The sequence below is a fragment of the Ochlerotatus camptorhynchus genome, unplaced genomic scaffold (genome assembly GCF_037179485.1).
Source record: "Ochlerotatus camptorhynchus isolate MF236.1 unplaced genomic scaffold, CSIRO-AGI_Acam_v1.1 ptg000232l, whole genome shotgun sequence".
Taxonomy (NCBI): domain Eukaryota; kingdom Metazoa; phylum Arthropoda; class Insecta; order Diptera; family Culicidae; genus Ochlerotatus; species Ochlerotatus camptorhynchus.
In genome coordinates this window covers 3,906,173-3,919,656 of record NW_027040722.1, presented here as the reverse complement: position 1 = coordinate 3,919,656, position 13,484 = coordinate 3,906,173, and the positions used below count along the sequence as shown (strand labels likewise).

Here is a 13,484-nt window from a genome sequence, read left to right as displayed (position 1 = left end):
TAAAATCCTGACCCGTTTTCATGTCCTTTGATGTGTTTTCAAGCAATTTTTCCGTGGAAACTTTGATGCGACTTTTGCGCGAAGGAGGTAATCAGAACGTAAACAAAGTGTAGCGACCCTAGCGGTGATTCGACGAAACTGATAGTACGAACCACGTTCATTTGTGGTTCGAATCAAGATCAAAAAAACAACAATAGTATTTTCAAAAAATACACACATTCAGGGATTTGTTCTTTTTATAAAATGTTGCAGTAATGAAATAATATGCCCGAGCATTGTTCCAAGCTTTACTTTGGTGATTAAAACACTTGCAGATGGTTTAAATAAACAGCGGGGATCAAATTCACAACTGTTTTCAAGGTAATTAACTAAACTTGTTGCAGCAATTATTATTCTAAAACAATAAAGGGGGTGTGACGGGAAATGTCCAAAGCTTAGTAATATTTTGATTCTAAATTTCTGAATGCTTTGTCAGTTTGTTTTTAAACTAGTTCGAACCACGATCATTTTTTTCACGATTCGAATCAAGATCAAGGTTACATCCTCAGTATATGATTCTTATGAAAAATGTGATGCCAACTCTTACAACAGACTGTAGGGAACCAGTAACTTTTTTCTGAAGCAATATTTCCATTTATCATTTGTTATTGAAAAGTACTGTACATACCTGTATCTATTCGAAACTGTAAGAGCAAATCGTAGGATATATCGTCCTCCGATTAGCTTTAGAATTGAGCTATTGGAATTAGAGCAGCTTATTTTCCACCTTTAGTAAACGATAATTTACAATCATGTGTGTTCATTTTTGTGCAATTTTCTGTGCCAATACAATGGCGAAAACACTGTTACAAAACATATCCCATATGGTCTAGTGGCTAGGATATCTGGCTTTCACCCAGAAGGCCCGGGTTCGATTCCCGGTATGGGAAATTTTTTGCATCGATTTGCAAAAACCTCCTTAAAGCTATACCAACCAAATTTGACAGCAATAACAAAAAGATATTTTATGTTATTTTATGTACGATTGATGAGTAGATAGTGCTAGCCCTACATCATAACAACAATAAACAAGCAATTTCTATGTACATATATTCTATCAAATTACTCCAAATTTAATTTCGCTGAATGGAATGCTAATGAAATCGAGTATCATTCCCAATCACACACGTATGCAATTAGAATGTCGGCGTTTACACTTCCCATTATCGCTGTAACAAACAGTATCGTATAAAATCATCAGACCGGCACAAATGTAAACGAAAAAAGAGGGGAGCGAGCGTGAGTTTCTAAACCCATACTTGCACATGCAGTCCCATATACGAATACCACCTATAGGCAGCATTCGAATGGCTGGTTCCCTATGTTCCGTGTACGAATGAATGTCATGTGTTGTTGTGCTAACACCACTTCGTCAAGCGGGTCCTGTGGCGCAATGGATAACGCGTCTGACTACGGATCAGAAGATTCCAGGTTCGACTCCTGGCAGGATCGCGGCAATCTTTTTTGTCACAGTGTGAATGAATACCACAAGCTAGTTGTTGTGTTTGTTAATAGCTCCAGAACTAGTTTATTGCGCACTGCAATAAAATTTGTGTTTATAAGAGCACCCGCACCAATGCGTTGCTATTCGGGCTGCTAGTTTGACAACTTTAGCCATTGCTATTTTAGTTTGCAACTTGTTAACGCACCGGTCATTACTATCGCGATTGTGAATTTACGTTTTAGGCTTTCGCACCGATAGTTGCTAAACTTATCATTGATTTTCGAACAGAAATTGATCACAGAGTTTCGAGATTGTTTTTTTTTTTGCTAATATTGATATACCTAACCATTAACACTGAATGTTGAAGGTTAAGTTCCAACTACAGACCCAGGTACTCAAGAAATGGTTCTCCGGAAGATCCGAAACATCCGTAAAGGTTATCAACTCGCAAAACAAATGCATAGTCCAGCGATTTTTTGTTAAAAAAAATTCTTGGAACCGTTAAGAAGTTCTGATTTATTGCATTTTGGGGAAGTTAAAAGATCTTTAAGAGTAAGTTTCGACAGCTCCAAGGCAATCTAATAGATGTCAGGAAAATTTACTTCAGTGAAGATCAAGCGCTTCAGGGCAGTTCCATTAAATTCAGGAAAATTTAATGAGTAAGTTACGTGAACTTCGGGTAGGTTCTGAATATGTAAGGGCAGTTCCATGAATATCAGGAAAACTGTGAAAACTTTAGGGACGTTCCTAAAACTTTAGGTTAGTTTGGACAACTTTATTGAAGTTCCATTTATTTCAGCAAAATAGGGGGAACCATTAAGAAATTCCGAACATTTAAGGATAGTAAAAAAACTTCAGGGAATAAACTTAAAAAAAAAATGTAAGATAGCTACAAGAACTTCCTTGTTTAAAGGGGAGTTTAAAGATCTTCTGGGCAGTTCCATTAATTTCTGGATAATTCCAGGAACATAATCAGAAGAACATAAGGGAAGTTCCGTAAACGTCAGGAAGCATTAGGGATCTTCAGGAGAGTCTGAGGAATGAAAAGAACTTTCATAGGCAAACTGCGGGAACAAAAGGGAAATTCCGAAAACTTCTAGAAATTTTTGTGAACTTCAGGCAAACTTCAGGAATTTCAAAGTTTTAAAGCTTCGGGAAACTGCAGGAACTTTTAAGAAAATCTGTGAAATTTATGGATATCTAGAGAACTTTAGGGAAGTCAAAATAATTTCAGAGATGTGAAGGTAATTTGAGAAAATTGAAATTTTAAAGGACTTCCAAGTACTTAAAAGAAGTTAGACTAGAGAGCTTTAGGGAATTTATGATATATTACCGGCACTTCCAATAACTTCATAACTTCATAACTAGAAATTCAAGAAATTCCAGACTTTCAGGGAAGTTTGAAGATTTGTATGCGAGATTTTTTTTTAACAGTTTGGTACCAAGAACTTCAATAGAATTGAGAGTACTTCAGGACTGCTTCGAGAGCAGAAGGAATGATCAGAGAAACTAAGAGCAGTTCAACTAATTTCAAGGACATTGAAGAATGTTTAAGAAGTTTCAAGAAACTCAGGGAATATCCGAAACTTCATCAAAGTACCAACACGCAGAAAAAAAACATAGTGCAATCTAACAAATTATGTTTCATGTTAAACAAAATTTTGAATAGAATATGGATCAATAAAATTGATAGATTAATTCAACAACAAAATTGAGTTGGGATAATACTACTAATTTTATTGAGATGTGGTGCAGGTTTGGTTTCACGGGCGTTCAAGGAGGCCTCACAGGACGATGTACAGGTTATGTCCACTGACAGTTCCAGCTCCAGTGATAGATGAAGCGTCGGCGGTGATTATGAATAATTTCGATGAAGCTAGAACATGCAAAAGTGTTTCACGAAGGCAGCTTCAGAGGGAACTTTAGGTACACTGACCCCTCAATTATGGATCAGGTAGTCTAACGCGTTATCAAATGGAGGTGATCCATGATTGCGGATCTACACACTGAGAAATTATTTCCGACTTCGGTAATTTTTACCGAACTTTCAACAGCTGAACATTCGGTAAAACATTGACCCTCATTTCTAAAGCTGTTTCATTTACTACAAATTTCAGAACACTGTCAGCCTTGTTTGAATAATCGAGTCATGCCATTGCGGTGAAGTTTAACTTGTGTTGAACTAAAGAACTTCGAAAGAGGATCTCAGTGAAGGTCTGTGAACATCTAGTAGGAAGTTCTCTAAAACTCTCCTTGAAAATTATTTGAACTTTCTGTCGGAAGTTCGATGAAATTCTAGTCGGCACATGTTGAAAGTTCCGCGAACTTGTCGGAAGTTCCGTGAACTTCTCAGAATTTTCCTGAAGTTCAGAGAACTTCCGAGAGCTTCTGTCGAAAAATTCTCAGAACATCCGAAAAGAAATGCAGAGAACTTCCAAAAATTCCAAAGAGAGGTTCAAAGAACTACTGACGAAAAGTTCAGAGATCTGCCGAGGAGAAGTTCAGAGAACTTCCGAAGGGAAGTTTCGAGTGGAAGTTCAAAGAAATTTCGAAGAGAATCACAGAGAAGATCTCTGAACACCTAGTTGGAAGTTGTCTGAACCTGTCTTTGGAAATTCTTTGAAATTTTCTCGGAAGTTCGATGAACTTCTAGTCGGAACATGCCGCATGATTCATGAACTTGTCCGAAGTTCCACGAACTTGTCGGAAGCTCCGTGAACTTCTCAGAAGTTTCCTGTAGTTCAGAGAGCTACTGGCGAGAAATTCTGAGAACTTCCGAAAAGTTTAGAGAATATCCGATAAGAATTCCCAAAAATTCTGAGAACATTCGACGTGAAATTCAGAAAATTTCCGATGAGAAATTTTGCGAATTCCTAACGAGAAGGGTTCAGGGAACTTCCAACAAGATTTCCAGAGAAATTGCGAGGAGAATTTCAGAGAGCTTCTGGCGAGAAATTCTAAGAACTTCCGAAAAGAAATGCAGAGAACTTCCGACGAAAAGTTCAACAAATTACCAAAGAAAGGTTCAGAGAACTAAGCCGGAGAAGTTAAGAGATCTGCCGAGAAGAAGTTCAGAGAACTTCCGAATAGAATCTCAGAGAAGGTCTCTGAACCTCTCCTCGGAAATTCTTTGAACTTTCTGTCGGAAGTTCGATGAACTTCTAGTCGGCACATGTTGAAAGTTCCGCGAACTTGTTGGAAGTTCCGTGAACTTCTCAGAATTTTCCTGAAGTTCAGAGAACTCCTGAGAGCTTATGTCGAGAAATTCTCAGAACTTCCGAAAAGAAATGCAGAGAACTTCCGACGAAAAGTTCAAAAAAAATTCCAAAGAGAGGTTCAGAGAACTACTGACGTGAAGTTCAGAGAACTACTGACGTGAAGTTCAGAGATCCACCGAGGAGAAGTTCAGAGAACTTCCGAAGGGCTATTCCTAAAGAAAGTTCAGAAAACCTCCGAAGAGAATCTCAGAGAAGGTCTCTGGTCATCTAGTTGGAAGTTCTCTAAACCTCTCCTTTGAAATTCTTTGAACTTTTCGTCGGAAGTTCGATGAACTTCTAGTCGGAACATGTCGCATGTTCCGTGAACTTGTCGGAAGTTCCGTGAACTTCTCAGAAGTTTTCCTAAAGTTCAGAGAACTTCCGAGGAGAAGTTCAGAGAGCTTCTGGCGAGAAATTCTAAGAACTTGAAATGAAGAGAACTTCCGACGAAAAATTCAACAAAATTCCAAAAAGAGGTTCAGAGAACTTCTGACGAGAAATTCAGAGATCTACCCAGGAGAAGATCAGAGGACTTCCGAAGGGATGTTCCAAGAGGAAGTTCAGGGAAATTCCGAAGAGAATCTCAGAGAAGGTCTCTGGTCATCTAGTTGGAAGTTCTCTAAACCTCTCCTTTGAAATTCTTTGAACTTTTCGTCGGAAGTTCGATGAACTTCTAGTCGGAACATGTCGCATGTTCCGTGAACTTGTCGGAAGTTCCGTGAACTTCTCAGAAGTTTTCCTAAAGTTCAGAGAACTTCCGAGGAGAAGTTCAGAGAGCTTCTGGCGAGAAATTCTAAGAACTTGAAATGAAGAGAACTTCCGACAAAAAATTCAACGAAATTCCAAAGAGAGGTTCAGAGAACTTCTGACGGGAAATTCAGAGATCTACCCAGGAGAAGATCGGAGAACTTCCGAAGGGATGTTCCAAAAGGAAATTCAGAGAAATTCCGAAGAGAATCTCAGAGAAGGTCTCTGGTCATCTAGTTGGAAGTTCTCTAAACCTCTCCTTTGAAATTCTTTGAACTTTTCGTCGGAAGTTCGATGAACTTCTAGTCGGAACGTGTCGGAAGCTCCGTGAACTTGTCAGAAGTTCCGTAAGCTTGTCCGAAGTTCCGCGAACTTGGAAGTTTCGTGAACTTTTCGGAAGTTTCCTGAAGTTCAAAAAACTTCCGAGGAGGAGTTTGAAAAACATCTCACTATAAATTCAGCGAACTTCCGACAAGAACTTCAGAAATTGCCGAGATGTTCAAAGAACTTCTGAGGATAGATTCAGAGATTTTCCGACTAGAAGTTTGGAAAATTTACGACGAAAAGTTCAAAGCACTTGTGACGATAGGTTCAGAGAACTTCCGACGTGGTGAGACTTTTGACAGCAAATTCCGAAGAGAAGTTCAAATAATTTCAGATAACTCCCGACAAGAAGTTCAGAGATCTTCCAAGGATAATTTCCTAGGAGAAACTCAGAAAACTTCCGAGGAGAGGTTCAGAGAACTTCCATAAAAAAAATCAGGAACTGTCAAGGAGAGGTTCAGGTGAACTTCCAAAGAAATTACGACGAGAAGTACAGAGAACTTACGGTGAGCAGACTAGATAACTTTCAACGAGAAGTTCAGAGAATTTCCGATAGCTTCGGACGAGAAGTTCAGAGAGCTTTCGACGAGAAGTTTAGAGAACTTCCGAAGAGAGAGGTTTTATTTTATTTTTTAATCCCCCTTATTCTGCGAGTCACGTGACTCTCTCTCACCAGTGAGGTGACAATAGTCACCTCGTGTGAGGTGACTCTCCATTTGATTTACATGGAGAGTCACCTCACACGAGGTGACAATTGTCACCACACCGGTGACAGAGAGTCACGTGACTCGCAGAATAAGGGGGAATATCGTATAGCAGTCGTCAGAGCTGTTTTCCTGTGATACGATACAGAGGCACTATTAGCACAGACAAACAGACATAACACTCGCAAGATGTTCATCGAACAAGCATTTATCGGTCAATTTAAAAGTATCTTAGTTGGTAGTACCGCCACCTGTGGCGCGCATAGTCAATTCCCTTGCGTTTGACGTTTACACACTACCGCCATCTGTTCAGCGTACTACCCACCACAGTGTACTCAACAGATGGCGGTAATGTTTAAACGACGATGTTTTACAGTGAGAAATATTCAATGTGTTATGTCTGTTTGTCTGTGCTTTTAGCATCTATTACTTAATTTTTTCCAGAGTACAAATCTCGGACACTATTGCGACTTTGCGCTTGTCTTGCCATATTTACTATATTGCAGCAATCGTTGGAATGCATATTTCGTCATTTTATGTTTATTCAACATAAACAATTGCGTCACCACTAGAACTAAACGTGAATTTCGCCAGTCCGAGTTGCGACTATCGATGTCAAAATCTTCGCTGGTGGCATTAGGAGTTCTTAAGGGCTGCCAGCTAAAACGACATTTCAGGCATAACATTTGATAACGGCACAAAAGCATTTGTAAACAAAATTTCTAAGGCCCTTTACATGCGAACCGAAGTACGCTCACGCAAACCAACATTATTATCGGATGGGAGCAACTCTCACCTTTCCGTAAGTGGTATTGGTTTGCGTGGGCGTACTTTGGTTCGCGTGTAAAGGGCCTTAGAAAGTTTGTTTACAAATGCTTTTGTGCCGTTATCAAATGTTATACCTGATTTTAGTTTCACTGAACCACTTTTCAGTCGCATATAGAGTTCTCTACCACCGTTAGTATTGATGAGAAGTTTCACTAATACATGCATTTTACTGGTTGAAAATAAAAAACAAACCGCTGTCAAGTCGAACACTTTGACAGCTGATTTCGTGGTTGAAAATAATAAACAAATCGATTTTACACGGCTACGCTCGCTAGGTTGTATTAGTGAGATCTTGCGTCGAGAAGTCAATAGTCTCTCTGCCACCGTTTTACTGGTTGAAAATAATAAACAAAGCAATTTTATACGGCTACACTTGCAACTGAGATCAATGACAACTTGCTACGAGAAGTCAACGCACAGTCAGTATAATGTAAATGGCCACCTACAATGGATACGTTGCGGTTGCGTTGATTTGACAGTTAACCCATAGCGCACGCAAGCAACGTATCCATTGTGGGTGGCTCCGTCTACTGTACGTCTTGAGCACATTGCCAAAAAAAATTGGAGATACCGGGGATCGAACCCGGGGCCTTTCACATGCAAAGCGAACGCTCTACCACTGAGCTATATCCCCTTTCGTTATAAATCAGCTGCCAAAAGCTCATTTTCATATTTATCCCTCGATGAGATTCATCTATGGAACAAGAATTTAGTGAAATGAGATAAAACTATAACACGAATATAGGTGTGTTTACCTACTAGGTTAGGTTATAAAGTTATATTACGCAAAACAAGCAGAAACAATATATTAATTACCTTTAAATCTTGTTGGAAATGTCATTATGCAATCATACTGAAGTGTAACGAAATCAAGCTAAACAATGCATTAGGTGCTAAGCCAGGTTTCCAGCTAGGGAGGGTCGAAAAAAAATTTACTATGAAAAATTTGGCCGAATGCTATTTCACCGAAAGCCTTTGTGTTGCTGACCCCCCCGTCTCCCTCTGGCTACGCTTAAGGAAAGTGATAAGAACCTACCCAAGATTGTTTTTTTTCAGTTTAGATGATTCTTCGAGCCCAAAGCAACCAATTGACTCCAGGACTAAAGGTTTTGCATTAGAAAGGTAATATTTTGACGTCTAAGAACCCGAACTTTACCTTTTAAAAATGTAAACATGGCAGCTTGCTGCCTTCTTTTTTCCCCGAGCAGCTTATGTCTACAAACTTCTAAACAATATTAATATTAATCAGCTGCGAAAAACTATTTACATCACGCTGATAACCATTATTCTAGCTGAACATTGCACTAGGACCTAAGTAGCATTGACAGATTCTCTTCGTTGACTTTCTCTTAGCATCCTCACGGTCATGTTAAGATATTCCCAGTTAATTTCAGCACACAGATCGATGAAAGAAGCTATTATCTTGCTACGGTAAACACAACAAGAAACGATTTAGCACCCAAGTTAATACCTGAAGGACCTAATGCATTGTTCAGCTTGTATTGTGTGCGACTCACGAGCACGAGAAGTGTAAACCGGGCAATATGAGCCACCCGTGCCAGACCGAGGCTGGCCCGTTCGTTTCTTTGGCTGCCCCACCCCATATGAGGGGATATAGCTCAGTGGTAGAGCGTTCGCTTTGCATGTGAAAGGCCCCGGGTTCGATCCCCGGTATCTCCAATTTTTTTTAAGCAGGAGGTACCTTTGGTAAAAGCACAACTTTCCTGCCTTCAACTAAACCAACCCACCTCGCGTGAAGTTCTGTGGACACCTCACCAATCCCAAAAAAGATTGACAGCGGTGGGATTCGAACCCACGCCATTTCTGACTGGTGCCTAAAACCAGCGCCTTAGACCACTCGGCCACGCTGCCTCTACAGGTTAAGGTAACAAGTAGCATGCGCATAAAAACTATTTTTTTTGGATTGTACTCATGCAGCATCCATAGATAACGACACAAGAGAATATCATAGTGCACTAACATTAAATGTATCAGAAAATGACTGAGAATGAATGAATGAAAATGAGAATATCATAATGCACTAACATTAAATGTATCAGAAAATGACTACTTACCAAGCCAAGCGCTTCGTGCACGGAGGATCTGTGATCTATTTATTGGTGCGACTGAAGATTCCGTTGAGCTACTCCAGCTTAATTCCTCCCTTCGACGACTGTCTCTTAGCCGCGGGAGACTATCTCTAGCGTTCAGAATCATAAGGGCCTCACTGCGATGATCGATTCTCTGCGTCGTTTTTTTATTTTGCTAATAACTTGGCTGGATTAAAATTTATCGGTGCGTTTGATGTTGCTATTGCTAATTTAAAAAAAAAAAGTCCTCTAAGTAAAAGTATAGATGTCTGTCAAAAGTTGTTCCAATCGAACCGTCAAAATGCACTGTTTTGCTCGATCGGAACAACGTTTTTCAGTTTTGTGATGACAGTCGTCCATACTTTTGATTTTGCTATGACATTTGATTTCAAATAAGTTCTGTAATTTGGCATCGAGAAAAGCAGCACAGAATATCCCACAGGATAACCTAGAGTTATAAGAATGTTCAAAGTTCAGAAACTAACAATATAACTGCTGGTAGCATTCGAGATCTAAACAGTTCCGTTTTTAGCATCAGAATTATATATTTTGAGCATTACAATTTTCACTGGCAGCGCAACGATTTCCCTTTCAGACCTGCTCCATTTTTAACTTTGGGAAAATTTTGATTACGTCTATTGACCCAGAAAGGGTGTCATCTATGCAGTCACTGAGTAGATTCAGAATAGCGTGCACTGACCTGTGGCAATCATAAAATTGATGAAGAGAATTGATCATCGCAGTTAGGCCCTTATGATTCTGTACGATCGGATTGATGTCAATGTTGTTCATTTGTCAACTTGTCACTCCCAACACAGTTTACCCATTTTTGGGTAGGTTCAGTTTTGACGGATCTGGGTGTATTCTACCCAAATTTGGGAAGTTTTGAAATAGCGTGTAGCCAAATGCAAACTACTAGCGGTTTACTGAAAATTAGCTTATTGAACGGAACATGGGAGATGAGTGAATAGATTTTTTTTTAATTTTTCGGTTCCGTGCACAAACAAAAACAACACACTCGATAAAACCTATTTCACCTCACGATTAAGCAGCACCCTCTATTCACCTTACTTCTAAGCCGCGTTACCGCTAATTCAACCGACGAATATGTCTCGCGTCAATATTTTCCATATGTGCCATCTTCATTGATCGATTCTCTTCATCGACTTCCTCTTTGGATCGCCAGGGCCGTGTTATATCCAGATTTTTTCTACACACACATATCGATGGAAGAAGCATCAATCTAGCATCTAATACGACAAAAACGACCAGGAAACGAGTTATTTACGAGAGTGGATGAAGAGAATCGATCAATGTAGTTTGGTCTATCTGAAAAGGGACGCAAGAAGTCTGCTCTAACGCAAAAAAAAAAAACGATTACAAAATTCGGACACATTTGCACGGGAATTCACTTTATACTTGATTCTACACTTTGACTAATTTGCGTCATAATATGATGCCGTCACGATAAGCTTGTTTTATCAGGTTAGATTCCACCGAGAATTTTACAGAACTGAAAAATAATCAAAATTAGCACACGCGTGAAAGTGCGAGTTTAAACTGAAATTCAAGAGCAAATTTTCATTATGTCGTAAGTAACATTCGCACCAATCCGAGAAAAATAAAGTTTTGTTTTGATGACCGAAAAGTTATTCCTATTTCCAAGTAAACACATATAATCTCATAGTGATAGCAATGTTTAACATATTTAGCAGGGTTTTAATCATACAAATGCAAATCGCTAGCTTTCATGCTAAAAAACACTGGTTTTTGAGTCAAAAGTTATTATACGTCGTTTGATGGCCCCTATTGTTACTTAAGTCAAAGTGTATTTACCAGGATATTCGAGAGAATTATCAATTACGTCTCCTTACGTACAGCCCATTCATCATTTTAGGACCACCGAAATCATCTTAGCAACTAACAGTTCGATTTATTCACTTTAATAATGAAAAAGCGAAACGACGAACGTACACTTTTCACGGGTTTCTCAGCGCTGTTACTTAAGTCAAATGGCATCTCCATAGAAATTGGGTGACTTAAGTAACATCGAAAGCTATTTTGATCGGAAGGTGATTACGTCAAAAAGCAATTTGACTGGTAAATAAATTTAAAAATGGGATTTGATCCTATATTCGGACAGTATATCTAGATAAACATTTCAAAAGGTCCTATCTGCATTGATCGATTCTCTTCATCGATTTTCTCTTTCGTTAATAACTCAGCTGCAAAACCTTTCCCTGTAGTATTTGACGTTTTGGACGCTAGATAAGAACCTCCTTTATCAAACTATGTGGTAGAATTAGCGTGAAATCTGTTTGCATAGCATTGGTTATAAAAAGAGAAAGTCGATGAAGAGAATCGATCGAAGCAGATAGGACCATTTGAAATGTTCATCGAGATATAGTGTAATAGCAGGAGAATCGATTAACACTGATAGCTCGACTTTGTTTACCTTTGTTACATTCGACGTAATGAAAATTTGCTCTTGAATTCTGAGAAATTAAATCCAGCATGCAGCGTCTTCCTTGGCGCCTTTTGCGCGACTTCTCTCTTCTTTATCGACTGGAGACACGAATAAGATATCAGACGTTCCAACCAATGTTGCCATATTGGTGGGAAATTCGAAATTATAAATCAAAATTAAGGCCCAAACACAATGTGGGCGGAAGTGGAACGGAAACGGAATGTTTGACAGTTGTCACAAATGACATCCAGATGCCTAAGAGCAACCGTAACGGTACGCTGCTAAACTCATTTTAGCAGCCCTCATCATAGCGCAGCTACCGTATCGGGGGTTGCCATACGAGTAACTAAAATAGCAGTCGGCTTCTCGGTGAGAAGCGCACTACCAAATTTAGCAGCGCGGGAGAAAAGTTGCTGTTCGTAGAAATGTCAAAATGCTCACTACCGGTACGGACAAAGGCGAGTAAATTGATAACTGTGATAGCAGCGACCGGTGTGGAGAAGAGTGACTAAACTAAAATGAGAGCGATGTGCGCTGTTAAAATAGTCGCGCAAATGACAACGACCGTTACGGTTGCTCTAACCGAAGTTGATTTGGTCTAGAGATAGAGATAGAGATAGATATAGATATAGATATAGATATAGAGATAGAAATAAAAGAGTAAGAAGATAGTTGTCTCCTCTTCCTCTTAGCCATACATTAAAGGCCGCCGCTTCTGCTGTCATTGCACTTGTGCCTGTTAGTGTCGGTGTTCCGACGAACCGTTCGTGAAACTTCTTCAAAGTTCTTTATACAGAAATAAAGATTCATTTCGGCAATTCTTTACTTTAAATTTTCTATGATTTCGATGTACACATTTAAAAATCTTTATTGATCGATACTTACATTTAAGATTATTTCTTCATCGGTCATATGATAGTAATCTATAAAGGTGCCATACTAAATTTCTTTTAATTTCGATATGTCACATATGGACGCTGGTTAAGGGGTTACGCCTACCTGCAAGTTTGGATTTTTTTTTTCTCGAAATCGACGCAACATATTGAAAATTGGTTTTCTGCCGTTTATTGAACACACATTAAATGGTACATTTATCAGTCGATGCTGTAAAAACGAGGTCCTGGTGCCCCGCACGGCTGCTCCGACGATGTTCGATGACGATGTTCTAAAAAACGCTTTTTGCGGTGCCAACTGCGGTTTGTGATGTAATCATCTGAAATAAAAAAAAAACCATGCCAAATTGTTAAGCATGTGTTAAACTAGTCCTTGATCGTTCGATTTTTTTTTTAATTTTTTTGACAAAATGGCGGCTTTGCAAAGTTGAAGTGCCGATTTTTGATCCTTAAAATTTGTATTTGATCGGCTGTAAAAAATCGAAATTAAATGATAGACGAAATCCGAACGATCGTGAACTGCACAAAATAGTACTGAACAGAAATCAAAACGAATTGGACGAATCGAATGTATACATTTCGAGAAATTTTTGGCACCGGTTTTGAAAATATGATTCCGAGATAATCGCGTTTAAAGTTTCAAGTTGGGTTTAGTCCACTTTCACAATTTTCATCGGATCAACTTGATCTT

At 39.1% G+C, this 13,484-nt stretch overlaps 5 non-coding genes across 5 annotated transcripts; 3 read left to right on the top strand and 2 right to left on the bottom strand.

The window, feature by feature from the left end:
* Positions 1 to 857: 857 nt before the first annotated feature.
* On the top strand, positions 858 to 929 carry TRNAE-UUC (transfer RNA glutamic acid (anticodon UUC)). The gene has a single exon. It is a non-coding gene; the product is annotated as a tRNA-Glu (tRNA).
* A 489-nt stretch (positions 930 to 1,418) lies between these two features.
* Positions 1,419 to 1,491, top strand: TRNAR-ACG (transfer RNA arginine (anticodon ACG)). Its single transcript has one exon. It is a non-coding gene; the product is annotated as a tRNA-Arg (tRNA).
* Positions 1,492 to 7,905: 6,414 nt separating this feature from the next.
* On the bottom strand, positions 7,906 to 7,977 carry TRNAA-UGC (transfer RNA alanine (anticodon UGC)). Its single transcript has one exon. It is a non-coding gene; the product is annotated as a tRNA-Ala (tRNA).
* Positions 7,978 to 8,951: 974 nt separating this feature from the next.
* On the top strand, positions 8,952 to 9,023 carry TRNAA-UGC (transfer RNA alanine (anticodon UGC)). Its single transcript has one exon. It is a non-coding gene; the product is annotated as a tRNA-Ala (tRNA).
* Positions 9,024 to 9,135: 112 nt separating this feature from the next.
* Positions 9,136 to 9,215, bottom strand: TRNAL-UAG (transfer RNA leucine (anticodon UAG)). The gene has a single exon. It is a non-coding gene; the product is annotated as a tRNA-Leu (tRNA).
* Between the last annotated feature and the right edge of the window lie 4,269 nt (positions 9,216 to 13,484).